Here is a 26,212-nt window from a genome sequence, read left to right as displayed (position 1 = left end):
TGAAACCCTTTTATAGGAACATATTTGCAAAAGCATCAGAGTACACCCAGAACTGTCTGTAAATGACAAAAGACTTAAAAATGACCACGGTTAAAGATTTGATGAAAGTTCATAATAATGCAATTGACAAGGAAATTTAGTTATTTCTGAGATATACATTTTAAAGTAATAACTAGAATTATGACTTATAACATTATACCAGAACTTATAAGATTTTTAGAAATTTCATGTAATATCTGAAACAATTATATTAAAATATGTCCATACAAATAACCCAAAGAGAGTTTAGTATTAGTTGTTTTTTTGTTTGTTTGTTTGTTTATACTGCAGGTTCTTATTAGTCATCAATTTTATACACATCAGTGTATACATGTCAATCCCAATGGCCAATTCAGCACACCACCATCCCCACCCCACCACAGTTTTCCCCCCTTGGTGTCCATACCTTTGTTCTCTACATCTGTGTCTCAACTTCTGCCCTCCAAACCGGTTCATCTGTACCATTTTTCTAGGTTCCACATATATGCGTTAATATACGATATTTGTTTTTCTCTTTCTGACTTACTTCACTCTGTATGACAGTCTCTAGATCCATCCACGTCTCAACATATGACTCAATTTCGTTCCTTTTTATGGCTGAGTAATATTCCATTGTATATATGAACCACATCTTCTTTATCCATTCGTCTGTCGATGGGCATTTAGGTTGCTTCCATGACCTGGCTATTGTAAATAGTGATGCAATGAACATTGGGGTGCATGTATCTTTTTGAATTATGGTTTTCCTGGGTATATGCCCAGTAGTGGGATTGCTGGGTCATATGGTAATCCTATTTTTAGTTTTTTAAGGAACCTCCATACTGTTCTCCATAGTGGCTGTATCAATTTACATTCCCACCAACAGTGCAAGAGGGTTCCCTTTTCTCCACACCCTCTCCAGCATTGGTTGCTTGTAGATTTTCTGATGATGCCCATTCTAACTAGTGTGAGGTGATACTTCATTGTAGTTTTGATTTGCATTTCTCTAATAATTAGTGATGTTGAGCAGCATTTCATGTGCTTCTTGGCCATCTGTATGTCTTCTTTGGAGAAATGTCTATTTAGGTCTTCTGCCCATTTTTGGATTGGGTTGGTTTTTTTAATGTTGAGCTGCATGAGCTGTTTATATATTTTGGAGATTAATCCTTTGTCCGTTGATTCGTTTGCAAATATTTTCTCCCATTCTGAGGGTTGTCTTTTCGTCTTGTTTATGGTTTCCTTTGCTGTTCAAAAGCTTTGAAGTTTCATTAGGTCCCATTTGTTTATTTTTGTTTTTATTTCCATTACTCTAGGAGGTGGATCAAAAAATATCTTGTGGTGATTTATGTCAAACAGTGTTCTTCGTATGTTTTCCTCTAAGAGTTTTATAGTGTCCAGTCTTACATTTAGGTCTCAAATCCATTTTGAGTTTATTTTTGAGTATGGTGTTAGGGAGTGTTCTAATTTCATTCTTTTACACGTAGCTGTCCAGTTTTCCCAGCACCACTTATTGAAGAGACTGTCTTTTCTCCATTGTCTATCTTTGCCTTCTTTGTCATAGATTAGTTGACCATAGGTGTGTGGGTTTATCTCTGGGCTTTCTATCTTGTTCCATTGATCTATGTTTCTGTTTTTGTGCCAGTACCATATTGTCTTGATTACTGTAGCTTTGTAGTATAGTCTGAACTCAGAAAGTCTGATTCCTCCAGCTCCGTCTTTTTCCCTCAAGACTGCTTTGGCTATTCGGGGTCTTTTGTGTCTCCATACACATTTTAAGATGATTTGCCCTAGTTCCGAAAAAAATGCAATCGGTAATTTGATAGGGATTGCATTGAATCTGTAGGTTGCTTTGGGTATTATAGTCATTTTCAAAATATTGATTCTTCCAATCCAAGAACATGGTATATCTCTCCATCTGTTGGTATCATCTTTAATTTCTTTCATCAGTGTCTTATAGTTTTCTGCATACAGGTCTTTGGTCTCCCTAGGTAGCTTTATTCCTAGGTATTTTATTCTTTTTGTTGCAATGGTAAATGGGAGTGTTTCCTTAATTTCACTTTCAGATTTTTCATTATTAGTGTATAGGAATGCAAGAGATTTCTGTGCATTAATTTTGTATCCTGCAACTTTACCAAATTCATTGATTAGCTCTAGTAGTTTTCTGGTGGCATTTTTAGGATTCTCTATGTATAGTATCATGTCATCTGCAAACAGTGACAGTTTTACTTCTTCTTTTCCAACTTGTATTCCTTTTATTTCTTTTTCTTCTCTGAGTGCCGTGGCTAGGACTTCCAAAACTATGTTGAATAATAGTGGTGACAGTGGACATCCTTGTCTCATTCCTGATCTTGGAGGAAATGCTTTCAGTTTTTCACCATTGAGAATGATGTTTGCTGTGGGTTTGTCGTATATGGCCTTTATTATGTTGAGGTAGGTTCCCTCTATGCCTACTTTCTGGAGAGTTTTTATCATAAATGGGTGTTGAATTTCGTCAAAAGCTTTTTCTGCATCTATTGAGATGATCATACGGTTTTTATTCTTCAATTTGTTAATGTGGTGTTTCACATTGATTGATTTGTGTATATTGAAGAATCCTTGCATCCCTGGGATAAATCCCACTTGATCGTGGTGTATGATCCTTTTAATGTGTTGTTGGATTCTGTTTGCTAGTATTTTGTTGAGGATTTTTGCATCTATATTCATCAGTGATATTGGTCTGTAATTTTCTTTTTTTGTAGTATCTTTGTCTGGTTTTGGTATCAGGGTGATGGTGGCCTCATAGAATGAGTTTGGGAGTGTTCCTTCCTCTGCAATTTTTTGGAAGCGTTTGAGAAGGATAGGTGTTAGCTCTTCTCTAAATGTTTGATAGAATTCACCTGTGAAGCCATCTGGTCCTGGACTTTTGTTTGTTGGAAGATTTTTAACCACAGTTTCAATTTCATTCCTTGTGATTGGTCTCTTCATATTTTCTGTTTCTTCCTAGTTCAGTCTTGGAAAGTTATACCTTTCTAAGAATTTGTCCATTTCTTCCAGGTTGTCCATTTTATTGGCATAGACTTCCTTGTAGTAGTCTCTTAGAATTCTTTGTATTTCTGCGGTATCTGTTGTAACTTCTCCTTTTTCATTTCTAATTTTATTGATTTGAGTCCTCTCCCTCCTTTTCTTGATGAGTCTGGTTAATGGTTTATCAATTTTGTTTATCTTCTCAAAGAACCAGCTTTTAGTTTTATTGATCTTTGCTACTGTTTTCTTTGTTTCTATTTCACTTATGTCTGCTCTGATCTTTATGATTTCTTACCTTCTGCTAACTTTGAGTTTTGTTTGTTCTTCTTTCTCTCGTTCCTTTAGGTGTAAGGTTAGATTGTTTACTTGAGATGTTTCTTATTTCTTGAGGTTGGCTTGTATAGCTATAAACTTCCCTCTTAGAACTGCTTTTGCTGCATCCCATAGGTTTTGGATCGTCGTGTTTTCATTGTCATTTGTCTCTAGGTATTTTTTGATTTCCTCTTTGATTTCTTCAGTGATCTCTTGGGTATTTAGTTACGTATTGTTTAGCCTCCATGTGTTTGTGTTTTTTACGTTTTTTTCCATGTAATTGATTTCTAATCTCATAGTGTTGTGGTCAGAAAAGATGCTTGATATGAGTTCAATTTTCTTAACTTTACTGAGGCTTGACTTGTGACCCAATATATGATCTATCCTGGAGAGTGTTCCGTGCGCACTTGAGAAGAAAGTGTAATCTGCAGTTTTTGGATGGAATCTCCTATAAATATCAATTAAATCTATCTGGTCTATTGCCTCATTTAGAGCTTCTGTTTCCTTATTTATTTTCATTTCAGATGATCTGTCCATTGGTGTAAGTGAGGTGTTAAAGTCCCTCACTATTATTGTGTTACTGTCGATTTCCTCTGTTATAGCTGTTAGCAGTTGCCTTATGTTTTGAGGTGCTCCTATGTTGGGTGCATATATATTTATAATTGTTATATCTTCTTCTTGGGTTGATCCCTTGATCATTATGTAGTGTCCTTCCTTGTCTCTTGTAACATTCTTTATTATTTTTATTTTTTTATTTTTTTAATTATTAGCACCTTTAATTATTATTTATTTATTTATTTATTTTTTGGGGGTTGTGTTGGGTCTTCCTTTCTGTGCGAGGGCTTCCACTAGTTGCGGCAAGTGGGGGCCACTCTTCATTGTGATGCGCGGGCCTCTCACTATCGTGTCCTCTCTTGTTGCAGAGCACAGGCTCCAGACACGCAGGCTCAGTAGTTGTGGCTCATGGGCCTAGTTGCTCCGCAGCATGTGGGATCTTCCCAAACCAGGGCTCGAACCCATGTCCACTGCATTAGCCGGCAGATTCTCAACCACTGCGCCACCAGGGAAGCCCCATTCTTTACTTTAAAGTCTACTTTATGTGATATGGGTATAGCTACTCCAGCTTTCTTTTGATTTCCATTTGCATGGAATATCTTTTTCCATCCCCTCACTCTCAGTCTGTATGTGTCCCTAGGTCTGAAGTGGGTCTCTTGTAGACAGCATATTTGTGTGTCTTGTTTTTGTATCCATTCAGCAAGCCTGTGTCTTTTGGTTGGAGCATTTAATCCATTCACGTTTAAGGTAATTATTGATATGTATGTTCCTATGACCATTTTCTTAATTGTTTTGGGTTTGTTTTTGTAGGTCCTTTTCTTCTCTTGTGTTTCCCACTTAGACAAGTTCCTTTAGCATTTGTTGTAGAGCTGGTTTGGTGGTGCTGAATTCTCTTAGCTTTTGCTTGTCTGTAAAGCTTTTGATTTCTCCATCAAATCTGAAAGAGATCCTTGCCGGGTAGAGTAATCTTGGTTGTAGGTTCCTCCCTTTCATCACTTTAAGTATATCATGCCACTCCCTTCTGGCTTGTAGAGTTTCTGCTGAGAAATCACCTGTTAACCTTATGGGAGTTCCCTTGTATGTTTTTTGTCATTTTTCCCTCGCTGCTTTCAGTAATTTTTCTTTGTCCTTAATTTTTGCCAATTTGATTACTATGTGTCTCGGTGTGTTTCTCCTTGGGTTATCCTGTATGGGACTCGCTGCACTTCCTGGACTTGGGTGGCTATTTCCTTTCCCACGTTAGGGAAGTTTTCGACTATAATCTCTTCAAATATTTTCTCTGGTCCTTTCTCTCTCTGTTCTCCTTCTGGGACCCCTATAATGCGAATGTTGTTGCATGTAATGTTGTCCCAGAGGTCTCTTAGGCTGTCTTCATTTCTTTTCATTCTTTTTTCTTTAGTCTGTTCTGCAGCAGTGAATTCCACCATTCTGTCTTCCAGGTAACTTATCCATTCTTCTGCCTCAGTTATTCTGCTATTGATTCCTTCTAGTGTAGTTTTCATTTCAGTTATTGTATTGTTCATCTCTGTTTGTTTGTTCTTTAATTCTTCTAGGTCTTTGTTAAACATTTCTTGCATCTTCTCGATCTTTGCCTCCATTCTTATTCCGAGGTCCTGGATCATCTTCACTATCATTATTATGAATTCTTTTTCTGGAAGGTTGCCTATCTCCACTTCATTGAGTTGTTTTTCTGGGGTTTTATCTTGTTCCTTCATCTGGTACATAGCCCTCTGCCTTTTCATCTTGTCTATCTTTCTGTGAATGTGGTTTTTGTTCCACAGGCTGCAGGATTGTAGTTCTTCTTGGTTCCGCCTTTTTAAGACTGTTGATACACATTGCCAAATTACCATCCAGAAATGCTATGCCAATTTGTAGTCCACCCCAACAGTGGATGTGAAGCCTGCCTCACACGAACACTGGCTTGTAGCACTTTTAAAAAAGTGTAAAACTACAAAAGTGAGTACCTCTCCCTTTTTCATGCAAGTGGGATTACTCCAAATTTCATAACTTTTTTCAGTTAATTTAGCAAGTCTGTAAATTTGCATCTACTGCATCATTTTTTGTGACTGTTCAGTGTTCCATTATATGAATATGCCACAGTACACATAGCTTATCCATTCTTGTATATAAGCTACGTCCAGTTTTTCAGTTCCAAATAGTACTCTGATATGTATCCTTGAGTATATCTCTGACTATTTCTTTTGGTTAAATACTTAGAAAGAGAGTTGTTGGATCAAAAGGGTATACACATTTTAAAGGCTTGGCTCAGTCTGATAGGAGAATAACCACATTTTGTTTTATTTTGTATTCCTTTGATTTACTGGTGGGTTTACTGGCTGTTTGTATTAATTTGGCTAGTTGGTTAATTATACCCTGTGTCCATTCTTCTGTAGTGAGAGGTTGTAACGGTTGTATCCTATCCTGTCAGGTCCATATGTCTGACTTTCTGTTTCTGTGTGTCGTGGGGTGTTGAAAGACTCCAGCTATTTTAATGTGATGCTCCACACAGCACTTAAAAAAATGACTCATGATAGTTGCATTTCATGTAATATTTTTTAATACCTGCACTTTTGTGATGATCCCTTTTGTTTAAGTGAGTAGGTTGTTCAGCCCCAGAACTACTAGAATTCATGATCATTTGTTCTAGTTTTTGTCTGACCTTTTACTGAGAGAGTTCTTGACCATCATACTTTCATGATAGGTTTTTAGTATGTACTGTGTCTTCACACATTCTTTGAATTTGTTATTACTTGTATCCTCCTAGACTTGTCTTTTTTGCTCTAAAACTAACAGTTATTATATTTCTTCTCTTTCGTTTTCCCCTTTTAACTAGTTTGAAGTGTGATTTGAAGCTCAAGATCATGATCAAAAGAATGCAGTGCCTTTCTCAGCTCCACCAGTTTTTGCTTCTGAGGTTTACATGCCACTGCTGCCCTTGCTAATTATGAACTGAGATTCATTTTGTGATGTTTTTTTCTCATAGGTTATATACAGTTATTCTTCAGTTCTGTAATTGTAGAACATGTTGGATGATTTATTGGTACTAAAGGCACGGTTATCATTGCACATCCAAAAAGTGCTTTTTTTTTGTTTTGTTTCATTTTTGTTTTTTGCTTTATTGGAGTATAATTGCTTTACAATGGTGTGTTAGTTTCTGCTTTGTAACATAGTGAATCAGCTCTACATTTACATATATCCCCATATCTCCTCCCTCTTGCGTTTCCCTCCCAGCCTCCCTATCCCACCCCTTTAGGTGGTCACAAAGCACCGAGCTGATCTCCCTATGCTGTGCTGCTGCTTCCCACTAGCTGTTGTACATTTGGTAGTGTATATATGTCCATGCCACTCTCTCACTTCGTCCCAGCTTACCCTTCCCCCTCCACGTGTCCTCAAGTCCATTCTCTACACCTGCATCTTTCTTCCTGTCCTGCCCCTAGGTTCTTCATAACCATTTTTTTAAATTCCGTATATATCTGTTAGCATACGGTATTTCTTTTTCTCTTTCTGACTTACTTCACTCTGTATGACAGACTCTAGGTCCATCCACCTGACTACAAATAACTCAATTTCGTTTCTTTTTATGGCTGAGTAATATTCCATTGTATATATATGTGCCACATCTTCTTTATCCATTCATCTGTCGATGGACACTTAGGTTGCTTCCATGTCCTGGCTATTGTAAATAGAGCTGCAATGAACATTCCAAGAAGAGGTTTTTAAATTGGATTATGCATTAGGTGTGTGTGTATACATTTCTGTTTTTTTCCATACCCCAAATTACAAACCTGCCATGGCTGGTCTTGTGCAGGACTCTTCCACACGTGAGAAAATGAGAGTTGTTTATATGTTAAATCTGTATAGACTTCGCAAGTGACCTTTTGTCTTTCATCAAAAGCACTTGACCTGCAGCAGTGTGGCCTCACCAGTGAAGGAGCAAAGGCTTTACTAAAGGCCCTTGAAAGCAACAGATCTCTGGTCGTTTTGGATATAAGAAAAAAATCCACTTGTTGGTATGTGGTCTTTTCTTTTTAAATTGATTAACACACCGCAAAACAAAAAGAGTTTGTTCACGTATTGACAGTTTTTAAAACTTAATGTGTTTCACTTTCCTCATCGTATATAGTTGGCCCTTGAACAGCTTGGGGGTTAGGGGTGCCGCCCCCCATGCAGTTGAAAATCTGGGTATAAGTTTATAGTCAGTGGTTCTGCATCTGTGGATTCAACCAACCTTGGCTCGTGTAGGAAGATAGGACATATTTATTGAAAAATATCCGTGTGTCAATGGACCCGCGAGGTTCAAACCCATGTTGTTCAAGTGTCAACTGTACATTTCTAATGTTACACTTCCCTTATGTTTTTAGCAGATAATGTACTTATTAAAGTGAGTTATACCTTTAAATTGTTCTTATCTCTACTCTGAATAGAGGTGAACCTAGAAACTAAGCCTGCTTCCACCAAGAGCATTATTTCCTTGTTGTGCAACCTCTGAATTCTTGCAAGGAGTACTTTATTCATTTGTCAGTTTCACAAGTAATTTTTTTAATAGCTTCTGTGTGCCAGATACGGGTCAGGCACTAGGGATAAAGCAGTGAACCAGACAGACAAAAGTCTTGCCCTCATGGAGCTCACATTCTAGTGAAGGGGTTCAGATAGAAATGAGTAAACAGATAAGTAATACAATTTTAGATAGTAGGAAGTGCAGAAATATCGTAACGTAAGGAAAGTGAGCAGAGGCAGGTAGGACTCCATTGGATAGGTTTGTTAGGGGATAGCTTCACTGGAGAAGTGGCATTTGAATGGAGACTTGAATGAGGAGAGGAGCAAGCCATGGAAGATCTGGGGTAAGCACATTCCAGGACAAGGAGGCAATGAGTATGCAGGCATGTAGGTGGGTGGAGTATTTAAGGAAAAGCAAGGAGGCCAATCTGGGCAGAGTACTGAGTGAAGAAGAGTGTGGTATGACATGAGGTCAAGGAGATAGCCAGGGGTCTGATCTTGTAAAGTCTTGAAGGCCAGAGTAAAGATGTGGATTATTCTAAACGAGTAGAGGGTTTTGAAGTGGAAAAAGGCATGATCCAAATAGTATCTCAATAAGATGACTTGCTATAGAGAATAGACTTGGGAAGACAAACAGGGAGACCAGTTAGTAGACTATCACAGTGGTCCAAATAAGAGATGTTTATGGCCTAGGTTAGATTGGAAGTTTGCAGCAAGTGAAAAGTGGTTGAATTCAGGTTGTGTTTTGAGGGTGTAGCTAACAAGACCTGCAGATAGATTAGATGTGAGGTATGAAGGAAATAGTAACAAGGAGACAAGTCGCTGATGATTATGTGTGCAACTGGGTGGTATCACTTAGAAGAAGGGGGCTGATAGGAGGAGCAGCTTTTGAGGGAATATCAGGACTTTGGTTTGATATCTTAGATGCCCTTTAGGTACCTAAGTGTCTGGACCGTGCTCAGACTGTACTTTCTATCCAAAGGTATCCAAAGCCACTTTAGATGCAAAATGTTTAAAGTTGACCTTTGCGATAATCTTGCAGCTTGTGGAACAAAAACCACATTCACAGAAAGATAGACAAGATGATAAGGCAGAGGGCTATATACCAGATGAAGGAACAAGATAAAACCCCAGAAAAACAACTCAATGAAGTGGAGATAGGCAACCTTCCAGAAAAAGAATTCATAATAATGATAGTGAAGATGATCCAGGACCTCGGAATAAGAATGGAGGCAAAGATCGAGAAGATGCAAGAAATGTTTAACAAAGACCTAGAAGAATTAAAGAACAAACAAACAGAGATGAACAATACAATAACTGAAATGAAAACTACACTAGAAGGAATCAATAGCAGAATAACTGAGGCAGAAGAATGGATAAGTTACCTGGAAGACAGAATGGTGGAATTCACTGCTGCAGAACAGACTAAAGAAAAAAGAATGAAAAGAAATGAAGACAGCCTAAGAGACCTCTGGGACAACATTACATGCAACAACATTCGCATTATAGGGGTCCCAGAAGGAGAACAGAGAGAGAAAGGACCAGAGAAAATATTTGAAGAGATTATAGTCAAAAACTTCCCTAACGTGGGAAAGGAAATAGCCACCCAAGTCCAGGAAGTGCAGCGAGTCCCATACAGGATAAACCCAAGGAGAAACACACCGAGACACATAGTAATCAAATTGGCAAAAATTAAGGACAAAGAAAAATTACTGAAAGCAGCAAGGGAAAAATGACAAATGACATACAAGGGAACTCCCATAAGGTTAACAGGTGATTTCTCAGCAGAAACTCTACAAGCCAGAAGGGAGTGGCATGATATACTTAAAGTGATGAAAGGGATGAACCTACAACCAAGATTACTCTACCCGGCAAGGATCTCTTTCAGATTTGATGGAGAAATCAAAAGCTTTACAGACAAGCAAAAGCTAAGAGAATTCAGCACCACCAAACCAGCTCTACAACAAATGCTAAAGGAACTTGTCTAAGTGGGAGACACAAGAGAAGAAAAGGACCTACAAAAACAAACCCAAAACAATAAGAAAATGGTCATAGGAACATACATATTGATAATTACCTTAAATGTGAATGGATTAAATGCTCCAACCAAAAGACACAGGCTTGCTGAATGGATACAAAAAGAAGACCCATATATATGCTGTCTACAAGAGACCCACTTCAGACCTAGGGACACATACAGACTGAGAGTGAGGGGATGGAAAAAGATATTCTATGCAAATGGAAATCAAAAGAAAGCTGGAGTAGCTATACTCATATCAGATAAAATAGACTTTACAGTAAAGAATGTTACAAGAGATAAGGAAGGACACTACATAATGATCAAGGGATCAATCCAAAAAGAAGATATAACAATTATAAATATATATGCACCCAAAATAGGAGCACATCAATACATAAGGCAACTGCTAACAGCTATAACAGAGGAAATCAACAGTAACACAATAATAGTGGGGGACTTTAACACCTCACTTACACCAATGGACAGATCATCCAAAATGAAAATAAATAAGGAAACAGAAGCTTTAAATGACACAGTAGACCAGATAGATTTAATTGATATTTATACGACATTCCATCCAAAAACAGCAGATTACATTTTCTTCTCAAGTGCACACAGAACATTCTCCAGGATAGATCACATCTTGGGTCACAAATCAAGCCTCAGTAAATTTAAGAAAATTGAAATCATATCAAGCATCTTTTCTGACCACAACGCTATGAGATTAGAAATGAATTACAGGGAAAAAAAATGTAAAAAACACAAACACATGGAGGCTAAACAATACGTTACTAAATAACCAAGAGACCACTGAAGAAATCAAAGAGGAAATCAAAAAATACCTAGAGACAAATGACAATGAAAACACGATGATCCAAAACCTATGGGATGCAGCAAAAGCAGTTCTAAGAGGGAAGTTTATAGCTATACAAGCCTACCTCAAGAAACAAGAAACATCTCAAGTAAACAATCTAACCTTACACCTAAAGGAACGAGAGAAAGAAGAAGAAACAAAACCCAAAGTTAGCAGAAGGAAAGAAATCATAAAGATCAGAGCGGAAATAAATAAAGTTGACCTTTGCTGCTGCCAAGATAGTAGCCACTGGGGGCAGTCTGCAAGATGGCATCTTAGGTTTATGAGGAAGAAATTAGAATACACAAAGGGGGAAATAAGTGTATAATTCCATAATGTAGATTTCATATTTAATTTTATGGGAAAAGCAATAATTAGTTGGCTTTTTGTTTTAAATGGAAATAGCCACTCATTGGGAAATAATTACTCTAATTTCAATTTATTTTACTTTAAATCATTCTGTGATGAAAGCAGTTATCAAGATAGGTCTCCAGAATGGAAGGAGTGCCAAGTCAGAGGTATATAACATGTTTTAATTCTCTCGGAAGAATTTCTTTTTAATGGCTTGTTTTTCTTTCCTTCTTAAAAGAAAATTGTCAAGGTACTTTCTGCCATCTTAAAACTAAGCTTTTAGTCAAATGAAATGGCTTTTCTGTTTTTGAAAATGTTGTGTGATGCTTTAATTTAGCTTCCCAGAGATGCAGATTGAAGACCTTTTATTAACTTAAAATATCTTAATTTCCAATGAAGATCAAACCCTCCTAAATTACCTGTGACTTAAATGGCATATTTATCATTTCTCTCTCAGTACCAGTAGATAACTTCTCCATCAGTGAAGGAACCATCCAAAGCTGCTAGACAGAAAAAGAGAACTATAATTTTGGGAAGTGGTCGAAAAGGAAAAGCTACTATTAGAATTGGTAACTCTTTCTTTTTTTTAATGCTACTAGAACTTATACCCCTTATATATCCGGTGTGCTAAAATTAAAACAGCCTTAATGGTTATTCCTTAATGGTTAATTATTTCCTTAACGGTTAGCTGTCAGTATTATTTGTGGTTCTTATGGAACACACCTAGGATGTTCCTGACACATAGTGTTTAATATGTATTAGATATTAATTTTAATATGATAAAGCTCTTGAAGTGACAAAATCCATATCCAGATACGAGGTCACCTTTTCTCCCTTTCATGTGGGGTCCAGGCCTTAGGAAAGAGAGGGAAGCATGTGATGTGTCTAGTGACAACCCCAAAATAAAATAAAGTAGGCAGAGCCCTTGGCGCTTTACAGATATTAATACATTTTATTGTCATCACAACCCTGTGAACAGACTGTGTTTTACAGCAATGCAGACAGGTTAGGGTCAGGTGCAGCGGGGAAGTGGGATCAGGCAGGATAAGAACATGGGGAGGGTCGGGCGGGCTGGTTCCAGAGCCTTTACTAAGGAAACAACAAAAATCACAGATGATAATGACTGTTTTTTCAAAACGCAGGAATCAGTGGAAAAACTAGAAATGATCATGTTCTGAATTGTGATCAGTTGTGTCTAAATATGTGAAAGTCAGTTACTTTCCCATAAGCCAGAAATAACAATAAAAAACAAGGAAAGGTCCCATTCGCAACAGTCACAAAAATTAGTAAATATCTAGAAGTCAGTTCAGTGTTCACCTGAAAAAGTTAGTGCAGAAGGATAGATGAAACATTTTAAACAGATTTGTTAACATTAATAAAATGTAATGTTAACATATGATCTATTAACATATAAAGCCACTGGCAGAGGGAAAGACAGATCCGTGGAAAAGTCCAGAAACTGGTCCCTGTTTACTTGAGAATTGTATTTTAACTTAGACAATTTTAAAGTCTAACTTGACTTTTTGTCTAATTGACTGATTGAAGCATTGATAATTCATTTAAACGGAAATTAGATATTTGCCTCACAGCATACACAAATTCTAGTCAGTCAAAAAGATGCAAATGCAACTAAATGCAAGAAGCAAATATAAAATACAGGAGAGAATTTCTGTGTAAGTGTAGGGAGTACAGAAGCCTTCCTAAGTAAGCCATACAACTCAGAAGCCATAAAGTAAAAGATATTTAATTACATGAAAATTTAAAACTTTTCTACAGTTCAAGACATAAACAAAACAAAATGACAGGCACCAAAGTTTGGTAGTGTATTAACATATAAATGTTACTGTTGATATAGAGAAGAACCCACAAATTAATGAAAAAGGATAATCAAATTTTAAAAAGGCAGGGGGTGGTTTCTAACTGTATGAGCAAACAACTCAGAAGAAACACAACTGGCTAATAGACAAATGAAGAGGGGCCAACTTCTTTAGGAAATGCAGATTAAAACCATGGGATTTTCTTCCCCTCTGATGGGCAGAAATTCTAAAGACTGATAACATCTGGTGTAGACAAGGGAACAAACACACTTTGCGTATGTTAAGTATAATAAATGTGTTCAAAATAATAATAATAATAATAAATGTGTTCAATTTTGGAGCAATGTTTGCAGCATCCATGAAAGTTCAAAACTCTCTTGCTCTTTGACCAAAGACTTTTACTTCTAGGCACCTGCCCTCTGCCAGTACTCTGCCTTGCATAGAAGTGTGCATAAAATCAGGCACCCACAAGTCCAATGAGGGATACTTACGTAATGGGGAAAATCTAGAGACAACCCGGATGTCCTTCAGGAGGGGTCTGATGAAGGAAATTAGGATCCTTCCGTGATATGGAGTAAAGTGTGTGTGGACAACGGGGAAGGTTTGTGAGCAAACTGGGAAGATGACCTGATATGTCATCAGGTTAAAAGGAAAAAGAGCAGGTTAAAAGGAAAAATGTAGAAAAGGACATGTCTATTATTCCACTTAGAAACCCACAATGTTTGTATTTGTAAATACTATATATATATATATATGTACATATGGAAACATGCATATATACACGTATACACATTTGTGTATCTGATCCTGAAAATGCACAAAAGACTGTTAATGGCAACCACCTCTATGGAAGGGAACAGATCTTTATATTTTTACTCTAGTTTTCCTAATCGTGTGCAAATTTAGAGTTAATTTTTTATTTAAAAGTTAGGCAGTCAGGAGAGGCCTAGTGACTCTTTTGTGGGCTTCTCTCACCTCAGGATGCACTCTTCACGCCCTTCTTGTTTCTGGTTTGTCTTTTGGAGCAGACACCACTGAAACGAGCGTCTTGTCATCGCTTGCCAACTGTCTGCGGTTTTCTTGGCGCCCTCCTAACCCTCACCACCTTTGTGAGATGCTGTTTCACGCTGAGGTGGTGCCTTTCCCCTCACACATACCCCTCTGGTACCTTGGGAAGTCCCGGGGTTTCTCAGTGGGCATTCTAGAATACTCATCCCAGAGATGCAGTGGGTTTTTCAGCCACATGCATTTGGGGAAAACTGTGTTCCTATATGAATTATCCTCTTGGGAGTTCACAATTCACCGGAGCTCTTGAGACGCTCTAGGAAGTTGAGTCAAGAAACCCTTGTAGCCCTGTTAATTCAGGATTTCCTAAATGTCTATGACTGACTGTGGCACCGCTTTTCCAGTCACAACCATCCTTATCAGCTTCCGTCATAGACTCCCTGGGGAGCGCTGCTCAGACTCTGTCCTGGAAGCTTTGTAGTCCCAGGATTACCCGCTGCTTCCACGCCCACCCGGCCCCGTGCTAGCGCTCTGTCAGCGTGGCACCTTCTCCCTGCCCCCCAACTCATTCAGGCCACAGGCCCTGCCCCCGCTCTGGGATTTAGTGATAACGCCTGGGAGCGGTGGCCCAGCACAGCCCACAGCAGTGCTCGGTGTGGCTCACAGGGTTTAAAACACACAATGTGAGCCCTTATTGGAACGTGGGAAGATGATTTAAATCCAGATGTCTTATTTCATAATCCCCGTGTCTCTGAAAGTGGGAGAAACGGACTGGGAGGGCCGTATGTTTCAAGCAAAAGGGAGACTCTGTTTCTCTGTGGGAGTAAAGAACGGGCCCTCACAGTTAACAGGTAACGTACGGAGTTTGTGCTGAGTCTGTCGTGTTGGGCCTGTTATACTCATTTATATGACCGTTGGGTCCCTATTGGCATTTGCATTTACTGCCCATGCTTGAAACTCCCCAGTGTCCCTGTCTGGGTCACGAGCCCGAATTCTGTTGACCTAGAAAGTTCTTTGTGGGAGCTTTCTAGCAGGCCTCTCCCCCAGTGTCCCCACCCTCCAGCCCCTATGTCGTAGTGCTTTTTCTAAAACGCAGAACTCCTTGTTGTGCAGACCTGATTGCTCCTCGTTGCTCCAGGATCCGATCGATCCAGTTCCCAGGAAAGCGTGTCTGCAGGGCCCTCTGCGGTCTGCAGTCCTGCCCCCAGCCAGGCACCCAGCACCCCAGGTGCTGCAGAGAACTTGCTGGCGTCCCCCGTACCTTGGCAGACACAGCTCTCTGCCAGATGCGCTTCCTTCATCTCCCCCTGTCCTGACCCCTCCCACCTCCCTTCCTCTGAAACCTTCAACCTTCTCTCGGGCAGAGTTACTTGCTCAGCTCTGTGCTTCCACAGCGCTTGTCCTGTGGAATTTGAATTCCCTCCACAGCCGTCTTGCTAGGTTGGGAGCAGCTAATTCCCCTTCATCTTTTTCTTCCTTCCCTCAGCCCCACACCAGGGACACTCTCGGGCACCGTGCAAATTTAATCTTCAGTTTCTAGTTGTTATGACATTGTTGCTGTCATGATATCACCTACGTTCACAGTAGGATGGGTAAATGTGTGGGGGACGACTGTCAATACAGATTCTTTGTAAATCCAGGTTCTTAATTCTTCCCCCTTTTAATATTTTTTCCCCTGAAAGCACGTGTCCATTTTGCTGCTCCAGCTCTATAATTGGACTGTCACCTGGGGAGCCTGAGGCAGCAGAATACCAAAGAGGGTAGACACTAAATTTTTAATGTAAGTGTCAACCAGGATACCTACTACCTGTGCAAAGGGGGGCCCAGAATTCAGGCTCAAAGCCTATTACCAGATACTTGGTTTCCCTGCTTGCATCTCTTCTGTCTGTCGACGTGCACTTGACTCCTATTAACTTTAACAGGAATTATGTGTGTGCCCTGAGGGGTGAGCATAGCTTTTAATGGGGGCTTCCTCACACTCCTTTTCTTTGTTGCTTACTTTTAATGAATCCCACCCACCCTGTAGAAGTGGAAGAATAAGACAGGATGTGTTTGAGAAAATGGGGAGAGTTATTACATATTTTCCTTGTAATCCAGAATAGCATGTCAGCTCTTCAGTTTGTCTCCTTTGGTTGTCAGTGGAAGATAATTTTGGCTTGCTTACTTTCCAAATGAGAAACTGAAGTCAAATACTAACGTATCCTAGATGAAACTTGACCCATTCATTTTTGAGAGTCTGTATGAGCCCTGTGCAAGGTGCTGAGAATAAAAAGACAGATTTATTGACTTCAATAGATATTTACATAGCATTGAATGTGTTCCAGACACTGTTCTAAATTCTATCAGTTATCTACTTTTGCATCATAGAATACTTCAAGACAGTGACTTAAAACCACAGCCATTTCTTTTGCTCAGGATTCTTTTCAGTCAGCAGGTGGGGCTGGGCTCAGTGGGGTGGTTTCTTCTGCTGGTCTCATCTGAGATCACTTACTCAACCAAAGTCATCTGGTGATTCACCTAGAGTTTCAATGGCTCCCCTCATCTGTCTGGCAGCTGGTGCTGGCTGTTGGCTGGGCCTGTTATTTCCAGCAGGCTAGCTCGGGCTTGCTTACATGGCAGTGATGTTTTAAGAGGGCAGGTATAGAAGCTGCATGCCCCTTGAGCCCTCAGCTTGGAAGTTGTACAGCATCACTCCTGTTGCAGTCTCTTGGTCAAAGCAAGTCCACAAGGCCAGCCCAGATTCAAAAGGTGTGGAGCACTAGACCCCACCTCTTGCTGGGAGGGCTGCAGAGAATTTATGGCCATTTTGTCATCACATCAGAGAGGCACAACAGAGAGATTTAGTAACTTGTTCAAGGTCACACAGCTTGGGACAATACAGTGTTTTAAGTGCTCTGAAAGCGGCTGCTCATTATTTTTAAATCTTACAGCCACTATTTGGACCAACTTTTTTTTTTCTCTGCAGCCTTGTAGAGAAAGGGTCATTCACATTGCTGTGTGGCTGCCATGGGTTGGAAGCTTCATATATGTTGTACCACTGAACTGTCGTAACTAGTATGAAATGGAGATATTATTATTATCCCTAATATTCAGATGAGGAGACTGAGGCTCTTGGAAATTAAGTATGAGTCGTATAAGAGAATGTTAGCTCACTGTTCCATATGCAAGAGTGGTCTCCCTAAGTAAATTATAAATGTCCTGGCGCCAGATATTTTTTTTAATCTCTTGTTTTCATCTGGAAAATGGTTTTTAAAACCTTTCTGTTGCTTTGTTAATGGCAATTGCACATTGCAGAAAAAGAGCTGGAACAAAAAACATGTTTTTCAGATGTCCAGTGGAGCCCCAGAATAGAAGCAAGATAAATATTCCATTCCACATTGGCAACACCAAAGGAGATGATGCTTTAGAAAAAAGATTTCTCGACAAAGCTCTTGAACTCAATATGATCTCCCTGAAAGGGCATAGGTGGTGAGTACATGTCCCATCCAGAAGCTTGTCAGAGAATTGATTTAGTTTTCAGACGCTGAATGAAACATATCTAGGAGCCTGCCCAACCTGGAGTAGCAGTTATTGTAACTAGTTGGGAAAGACCATTTGTTACGGGGGTTCTCCTGCTGCTGCTTACAGACCCCTTAGCACGATTCCACGGCCGAGAGCATGGGGGAGCCACACCTTCTAGGAGCTTTGGTCAAAATTACCTTTGAAAATCTCTGCTCTGACAGCACAAAGGGTGCCATCCCATCTCTGGTGCGGCTGGCACAAGCCTGTTCAGTGTAAGAACAGATCACTGTTGCTCCCCTGAACATCAGAGAGAGTAGTTGATTCTGTAAGCTCCATGAAAAATGTATGTTCTCACGCATGAGAATAACTGCCCGCTCCCTGCCCCCTGTACGGCAGGCTCATCGAAGAGTTGAGCTAACCTAGGTTCCATGTGAGCGTGACGGTCCTTCACTGCATTGGAAAGGAATTTTCTAATGACTGAGATGTGTGAAGCTCCTGGCCACCTGCGGGGGCTTTCAGGTGGGAGGTTGGACACGATGGTTTCAGGTGCCGTGATTCTCGCAGGAGCTGGTGACGGGAAGGAGGGTCGTCTTGATGCTAAGCCAGATGCTCCTGTTCTTAACGGCTGCATCGGTGGTTCTTCTGGGTCCGTGGGAGGCATTCGGGCCTCTCTGCATAATGCTGTCACCATCGAAGACGTCCAGAAGCTTGCAGCCTTCATGAAGCATTTTTTGGAGATGCACCAGCTATGAGCACATCCTAACCAATATACACTCTGCCCTTGAACAGTGTACAAAATTGAAAGTCACTTGGGCATGGCTAAAAAAACTAAACAAACTCAGTATTTTTCTCGAATGAACATGCTTATGATAGATTTTCTTCTTTTTTCAGAGAACAGCAAAACATCCACAGCTATCCCAAGCTGTTGAAACTTAACCTTAATTCTGACTTGAACTGGAAGCTTTTAAAAAATCTTCTCTTGCTTTTCTACCAAATTCTAGCTACTGTTGTCTTTGCTGCTACTTTTTCTGCCTAGATCTCACATTCAAAGCTGCCTATGGGTTTAATTATATGCAAATTGCAGGTTATTATTTTTAGAGACACACACACACACAGCATGGAGGGTGGGTGGGGCCCTCTAGGTGCTGAATTTTGATCCTTTGCAAGATGACAGCAGTGGGGTCTTCTGGATTCTTTATACGGTTATTCTCATAAAGCAGTAAGAGTGACATGCTATATGTTTATCTAGCAAGGTCTGTTCTTAACACCAAATAGTTTATATCTCTATGCATTTATATCTCTGTGCCTTTATATTTCTAAGAATACGGTTCTTGTTGGTATATGTTGAGACTTTGAGAATGTTAGGATCCTTGACCTTGTGCATTAGAGTGTTACGTTCTCAACTGTTGTGTGCCTCCCCTTCCCCCTCCCCTCTCCCTTTTTAAGCTGCTTCACAAGATTTGGAAGCTCCCTGATTCACTTTTACTTTCCTTTCAGTGGGTAGAAAAACGGTTGGTTGGTTGGTTGGTTGGTTTTGCACTTATGCTGTTAAACTAAAAATCCCCGTTAAACTCCCTTACTGTTTGTTCATGTGACTGTTCTCTTTCTGGTGTTTGACCAGTGATGCTGTGAGTTCCGGAAGATCTTTGCTGAAGAGTCTTTTCCCAAATGGTTCATCCATTGTCAGTGTTTTATGTTGACCGGATGAAGGACATTAAAGTCCTAAAACATCAATGACTTTCTTTACATGCTTTTTAGACAGATTGTTCTTTTAAAAACTTTATGTTGGGAAAACTTGAGTCTAAACATAGCATCTGTGAAGGGTATTTTGTTCAAAAAGGTGTAAGACTTGAGTCCTGTACATCCACGTTTTTAATCATTCAGCATACTGGTAGCTTTCCGTTGGCTTTTGGAATGGACGTTACCAACAAACCACCTTACAACACAGCTGACGGTATAAAGTTCTATGAACTTTGTCCCACTTAGGCTGGAGACATGCCGCTAGGACAGTTCTGAGCTATCTTCGTGCTTCGTTGGGTTGTGTAATGAGGACGATACTGATCTTTCGTCCCAGCTCTGCACCAGTTAGTTGGGTTAGTTGGGTTTCCTGCTTAGGGCTAAGACTTGCCAGTCTTGGTTCTCTCATCTGCAAAAAGGAGGATTGAAATAACTCCCCCACTTATCTCAGGGATATTTAAAGAGCTTAAAACAAGGGCTCCATGCAGGATGTGACTAATAACCACAGTAAATGTTTAAATAGCAAAAGCCAGCCAGTCCATGGACGCCATCCAAGTGTTCACATGTAATAGTGCTCAGAGTCTATTTTGCCTCCTTCCTCATCCATTCATATGATGGTTACAAGTCCCTGTGGTTTGTACCGGCCCCAAATCTCTTGAATCTCCACTTATTTCCAGTCCCATTGCCACAGCCAGCTCTGTCAGCCCTCAGCGGATCATTTCAGCAGCCTCATCTGCCCCCATCTGCCCCTACCAGCACAGCCAGTTGGACCATCACTTCCCCTTCATGCTCCTCCTTGGTTCATAAAAAAAGCCCAGACTTCTGAGCCCAACGGTCACAGCTTTGTGGTGTCTGGTCTGGCTTCTTCTTTCTTGTGTTTCTGGTTCTTGGAATGTGGCGTGCATATATGCCCATGCTACGTCGGGTAAGCCTGGAGTTCCTGCCCTCGCTCAGCAAGACTGACATTCCTTCAAGACACTTGCCAACCTCCTGACCTTGTTTGTGTCTGCTGCATTGGAAGGATGCGCTTTTCCTTTGTTCTTATAAGCGTGACCCTTTTATCCCATCACAGCACCTCCATTCTGTGTTTTCCTGTGCCGAGGGTGTCTGCTTACGTGCCTTCCCCATCAGAGCAAGGAACAAGCCCTGTTTCTCCACCTGCATCACCTGGCATCCTGCCTTGTCCTTAGGAGGTGCTCAGTGACTGTCTGTTTAATGAATGGAAAGGCAGGGCTTCCTGAATTTTGCAAACAGCCTGCAGTAAAGGCAGAGGTACAATCTCACATACGTGGATGTTTTAATTTTTCAAAAGCTTACTATGTAATTTCATTTTTTACTAAAATTTAAAATCTTGGAGGGCTCCTAGATTCTTCTTTACATATGTGTGAAAGTGTTTGGAAAACGTTCAGCAACTGCATTCATACCAGGACAAAGGGTAGTCACTGTTGTCTGGAGCACAGATCGCTGGAAGATACTCATTGAGCGAAAACCTTGACCTTTGTATGTCTCAAGTGAGTGAACGGATGCCAGTCTGCTGACCACGTGGAGAGAGGGGAAGGGGAGATAAGGATGCAGGCCCCGGGTCAACAGGCTGCGGGAGCCACAGCTGGCCAGTCTTTAAGATTAAAAGCAAAGTGGACAGACAGGTGTCTTTCAGGCCTTGGGAAATGTGTGTAAGACTTGGTGGCCTCATGTTCCTTTATATCCTCTGGAGTGTCCTCCTTCTTCTCCCAAACTGTTTTTGTCTATTTTTCTCTTTCAAAATTTGACAACATATAATCATGTTAATACCACCTACGTGAGAAAAAACAGATTTGTTCCCACGTTGCTTATGTTTACCTCCACACACTGCTTCATCCCCAGCACTGCGGCTCTGTTCTTTGCCTGCACGAGAAACAAAATTTTTCTGTTCCGCGCTAGTCTATGTTTATCTAAACATCTAATGCTGTCTCATCACAACTTAGCAGATGCTGGAAGGTTTGGTAAGCCCTTAGGTGAACTATGTGATGTAACAAATAATTAGTCCCTTTTTTCCCCTATAGAGCTTCAGGAGCCAGTAAAACCCTGTAAAATGGACAAGACCCATTGATAGATGTCCAGCTCTGCCGAAGGCCCTTGCAGGTCTGGCCTTGTATCATTCTGGAATTAATGTTTGTTGTATCGTGTTCTTTGGAAGGAAAATAAAATGAGGAAGAATTTTCTCACATTTGATCAGACTGAACAAAATTAAAAAGTGAAATGCTACTGCATCTGCAAAGAAATCAATCACTTTAATTGCAAAGAAGTTTCCCCACCTCGGTTAGTAATTGGGCTCTTGGTAATTTAGAATCAGAATCCATGATAGTTTGTGATGAATTGGCTCCTTTTGGGCTAAAGAAGGTAAGAAGTTCTAATTACCCCTGGATTATTCCAGAGTGGGTGGAAAAGCTTGATCAAAGAGATATTGGGAGAGAGCTAGAAAAGTTAGCAGTGAGCAATGATTTCTTGAATTTCTTTTTAAGAAGCTAAAGAATAAAATAGTTCATTTGTTGTGACAAAAACCAGAGCCTGTGGTATTTGAAATCCCAGAGCAAATTGGATTTTCTAAGAAAATAGGGAACTGGGCATATTAGAAAAAGTTTATGTAGCCAGAAGTCCTATAGTTAGGTTATGGAAATTGGCCTTGCTTACTTGTTAGCACGCGAGACTACTGACAGCCTTGGGCCTCACTTGGGGAAAACTATGGAATTCATACTTTGAGTGTTTAAATGTATAAGTAATTGGCACTAAGTTTAAGGAAGTCCAAAATGTTTTATTCAAATGAAAGCATAATTTAAGTTAGTAGAAATGTACTCAGGGCCCTAATGAATGAATCTACTAACCCAATCCCTGTTGGTATCCTAGCCTTTGTCTCTCTTCAGATTACCTAACAATACCTGAAGAATAGGCTGGATTTTAGGTTGATGCACTTATTTTGAATGGTGTGTGTTGATTTTATATATCTATATAGATGTAGATATATAGTTATAGACATAATTTCAAACTTAAAGAAAAGTTGCAAGATTAGTACAAAGAACTCTTGTATATGCTTTACATAGATTCACCAATTATTAATATTTAGCTTTATTTGCTTTGGCATTCACTGTCTCTCCATATATACATGTTTTTTTTCTCCTGAACCCCTTAAGGGTAAGGAGGCATTGTGCCCTTTTCCCTGTAAATAGTGATTACTTCCTAAGTGAAACAACATTTTCTTACCAAACCACAGCACAGTGGTCTAAGTCAGAAATTTAACATTGATACTGTTGACTGATCTACCGTCCATATTCAAATTTTGCCACTTATTCCAGTAACATTCTTAATGGCTAATTTTTTTAGCCCAGGAACCAGTCTACAATCATGCGTTGCACTTAGTTCTCATGTCACTTTGGTCTAAGTATGAAATAATTCTTCAGCCTCTTTGTTCTTCATATTATTGAGAGTTTGTGATGAGTACAGGCTGGTTGTTGTGTAGAATGATCCTCGGTCTGGGTTTGTGCTCTGTTTCCTCATGGTTGTTTCATGTTATGTGCTTTGGATGGGGGTTCCACAGAGGTGACAGTGTGTCTCTCTGTGTATCCTTACAGGAGCCACCTGATGGTCGTCTGTCTCATTAGCATCTTGGTTAAGGTGGTGCCCACGAAGTTTCTCCACTGTCAAGTTATTATTTGTCACTTTGTAGTTAATAAGTAATTTATGGAGAGATATTTTGAGACTCAGAGTATTCTGTTCTTCATCAAACTTTTGAATTACTTATTTGGTTCATAGAGCCGGTAATTCAGGTGGATTTATTTGATGGAGAAGGTGAAGTGATTCTTAACGCTTACTTTCCACTAGTATTTTTACAAGCCACTCTTCTCTCTCCCAAAGGAAAAAAAATCCTAAAGTATAAGCACAGGTGTGCAGAACAGTTCATTGAGAAGTCAAAAGTCAACCGTTGGAAGATATAGATTCCAGGAGCTCTGAGAGTAACAAACATATTTTGAGAATGTGAACAGTATGGGCAAGTGTGCTTTTTGGTGAACCAGGGAAGGAGGAAAAGAATCCCCTGATCAGGATATAGGGACCAACTTGTAGACTTTTCCTTCCCTGTCTAGTCAAGGTTGTTTATTTCTCAATAGTTGTAGAAGTACAGCCCTTTGGCCACACAGACCTTTAATCTAACAACCAGATCATGAACCACAGAGCCTGATTATGCTTTGAAAGATGTGATATATCTATAACAACCTAAAGTTAAAGTTGCTTCTAATGACTCTAGCCTAGCAGAATAGCCCCCAAGAGAAAAGTAAAACCTTAGCTTCCATCTAGCCAGGTGAAAAGCTGTAGGCATCCCCAGAAATGAAACTTGAAGTTGAAACGTAAGAAATGTAGGAAGTTACAGGTCATTCTGCTGCAACACTATTATGCTTAGTGAAATAAGTCAAACAGAGAAAGACAAATACGGTATGTTATCACTTATATGTGGAATCTAAAAAATAAGGAATAAATGTAACAAAGGAAATGAACTCACAGATCTAGATATCAAAGCAGTGGTTACCAGTGGGTAGAGGAAAAAGGGGAGGGGCAAGATAGGGGTAAGGGAGGGGATTAAGAGGCACAAACTACTATGCATAAAATAAATAAGCTATAAGGAATATAGCCAATGTTTTATAATAACTTTATATGGAGTATAATCTATAAAAATATTGAATCACTGTGTTCTAATATATTGTTATTATAATATAATACTGTAAATCAACTATACTTCAATTTAAAAAATGATCACCACAGTATGTCTAGTTAACATCCATTACCATACATGGTAGAAATCTTTTTTTCTTGTGATGAGGACTTTGAAGATCTACTCTCTTAGCAATTTTTAAATATGCAGTACGGTATTATTAACTATAGTCACATCCCCAGGACTTATTTATTTTATAACTGGCAGTTTGTACATATTGACCATCTTTACCCATTTCACTCACCCTCCACCCCCTGCCTCTGGTAACCACCAGTCTATGTATCTATGAGCTTTTTAAAAAATTCCATATAAAGTGAGATCATACAGGATTTTTCTTTCTCTGTCTGACATATTTTACCTAGGATAACACCCTCACGGTCCATTCATGCTGTCACAAATGGCAGGATTTGCTTCTTTCTCATGGCTGAATTATATATATATATATATAATATATATATATTATATATATATAAATTATATACATATATAAATAAATAATTTGGCATATTATGACAAATGTCCTTTATCCATTTATCCGTCGATGAACACAGGGGTTTCCAAGTCTTGGTTATTGTAAATAATGCTGCAGTGAATACGGGGGTACAGATTTCATTTTCAATTAGAGTTTCTGTTTCCTTCATACAAATACCAAGTAGTGGAATTGCTGGATCATATGATAGTTCTATTTTTAATTTTTTGAGGACCTCCATACTGTTTTCCATCGTGGCTGCACCAATTTACATTCCTACCAACAGTGCACAAAGCTTCCCTTTTCTCCACACCCTTGCCAACACTTGTTAGTTCCTGTCTTTTTGATATTAGCCATTCTAACCTGTATGAGGTGATATCTCTTTGTGGTTTGATTTGCATTTCTCTGCTGATTAGTGATTTTAGGTGCCTTTTTAATTACCTGCTGGCCATCTCTGTATCTTCTTTGTAAAAATGTCTATTCAGATCCTCTGCCCATTTTTTAGTTGGATTTTTTTTCTATTTTTTTGGTATGAGTTCTTCATATAATTTGAATACTAACCCCTTATAAGATAAATGATTTGTAAAAATTTTCTCCCATTCGGTACATTGCCTTTTCATTTTGTTGTTGGTTTCCTTTGTTGTGCTTTTTAGTTGGATGTAGCCCCACTTGTTTATTTTTGCTTTTGTTGCCTTTACTCAGATCAACGTCTTTGCATAAGTTCTGGAAACAACTCTTTCATGGTTTCCATGGATCGTTTTTAGGGGAGAGGGTGAGTGAGATGAACTACTAGTGAAAGGAGGGTCAGTGGGTGGAACTATAGCCTCTGTTACTGTAGGTGGCCTCAAGACCACAACTGGTAGTCATTGTCTCCCTCCTGTGCTATCCATTCTCAATTCCCCTCATCCTTGGATAATATCTCTGCTAAAATGGATGGCTTACTTGGTGGGGTGACCCTCACCCTCGTCCCTGAGTGAGTGTTCTGAGCCCTGGTCATCATTTCTTTCTCAAACCATGGCTGCTGTACTTGACCATTTACTGTGTACTTGACCATTTACTGTGAAAATTGGGAAAGGCAGTACCAAGAAATACCCCACAGACTTTTGTTTTTAATCAATAATTTTCCAATTAAAAAAATTTTACTTCCCACAGACATTTTTATCACCCCAAAAGGAAACTCTGTACCCATTGAGAAGATACTACTTCTCTCTTTCTATCAGGCCCTGGAGACCACCAATCTGTTTTCTTTCTCTATGGATTTACTTATTCTGGATATTTCAGATAAATGGAATCATACAATGTGTGACCTTTGTGTCTGGCATCTTTCACTTAGCAT

At 39.5% G+C, this 26,212-nt stretch overlaps 1 protein-coding gene across 3 annotated transcripts in view; it reads left to right on the top strand.

The window, feature by feature from the left end:
* LOC133081433 (arylamine N-acetyltransferase 1-like) overlaps window positions 1–26,212 on the top strand; it is a 59,942-nt gene that overhangs the window by 25,996 nt on the left and 7,734 nt on the right. Inside the window, exon 4 of one of the 3 annotated variants that reach the window (XR_009698814.1) lies at window positions 7,784–7,849. The exons of the other annotated variants lie outside the window; for them this stretch is intronic. The gene's annotated coding sequence lies outside the window, so the exon portion shown is untranslated. Of the gene's footprint in view, window positions 1–7,783; window positions 7,850–26,212 lie in introns of those variants that run through there. 3 annotated transcript variants of the gene reach the window in all.

The sequence above is a fragment of the Eubalaena glacialis genome, chromosome 20, assembly GCF_028564815.1.
Source record: "Eubalaena glacialis isolate mEubGla1 chromosome 20, mEubGla1.1.hap2.+ XY, whole genome shotgun sequence".
Lineage (NCBI taxonomy): Eukaryota > Metazoa > Chordata > Mammalia > Artiodactyla > Balaenidae > Eubalaena > Eubalaena glacialis.
Note: the sequence above shows the minus strand (reverse complement) of the source record. Positions and strands in the feature narration are given on the sequence as shown.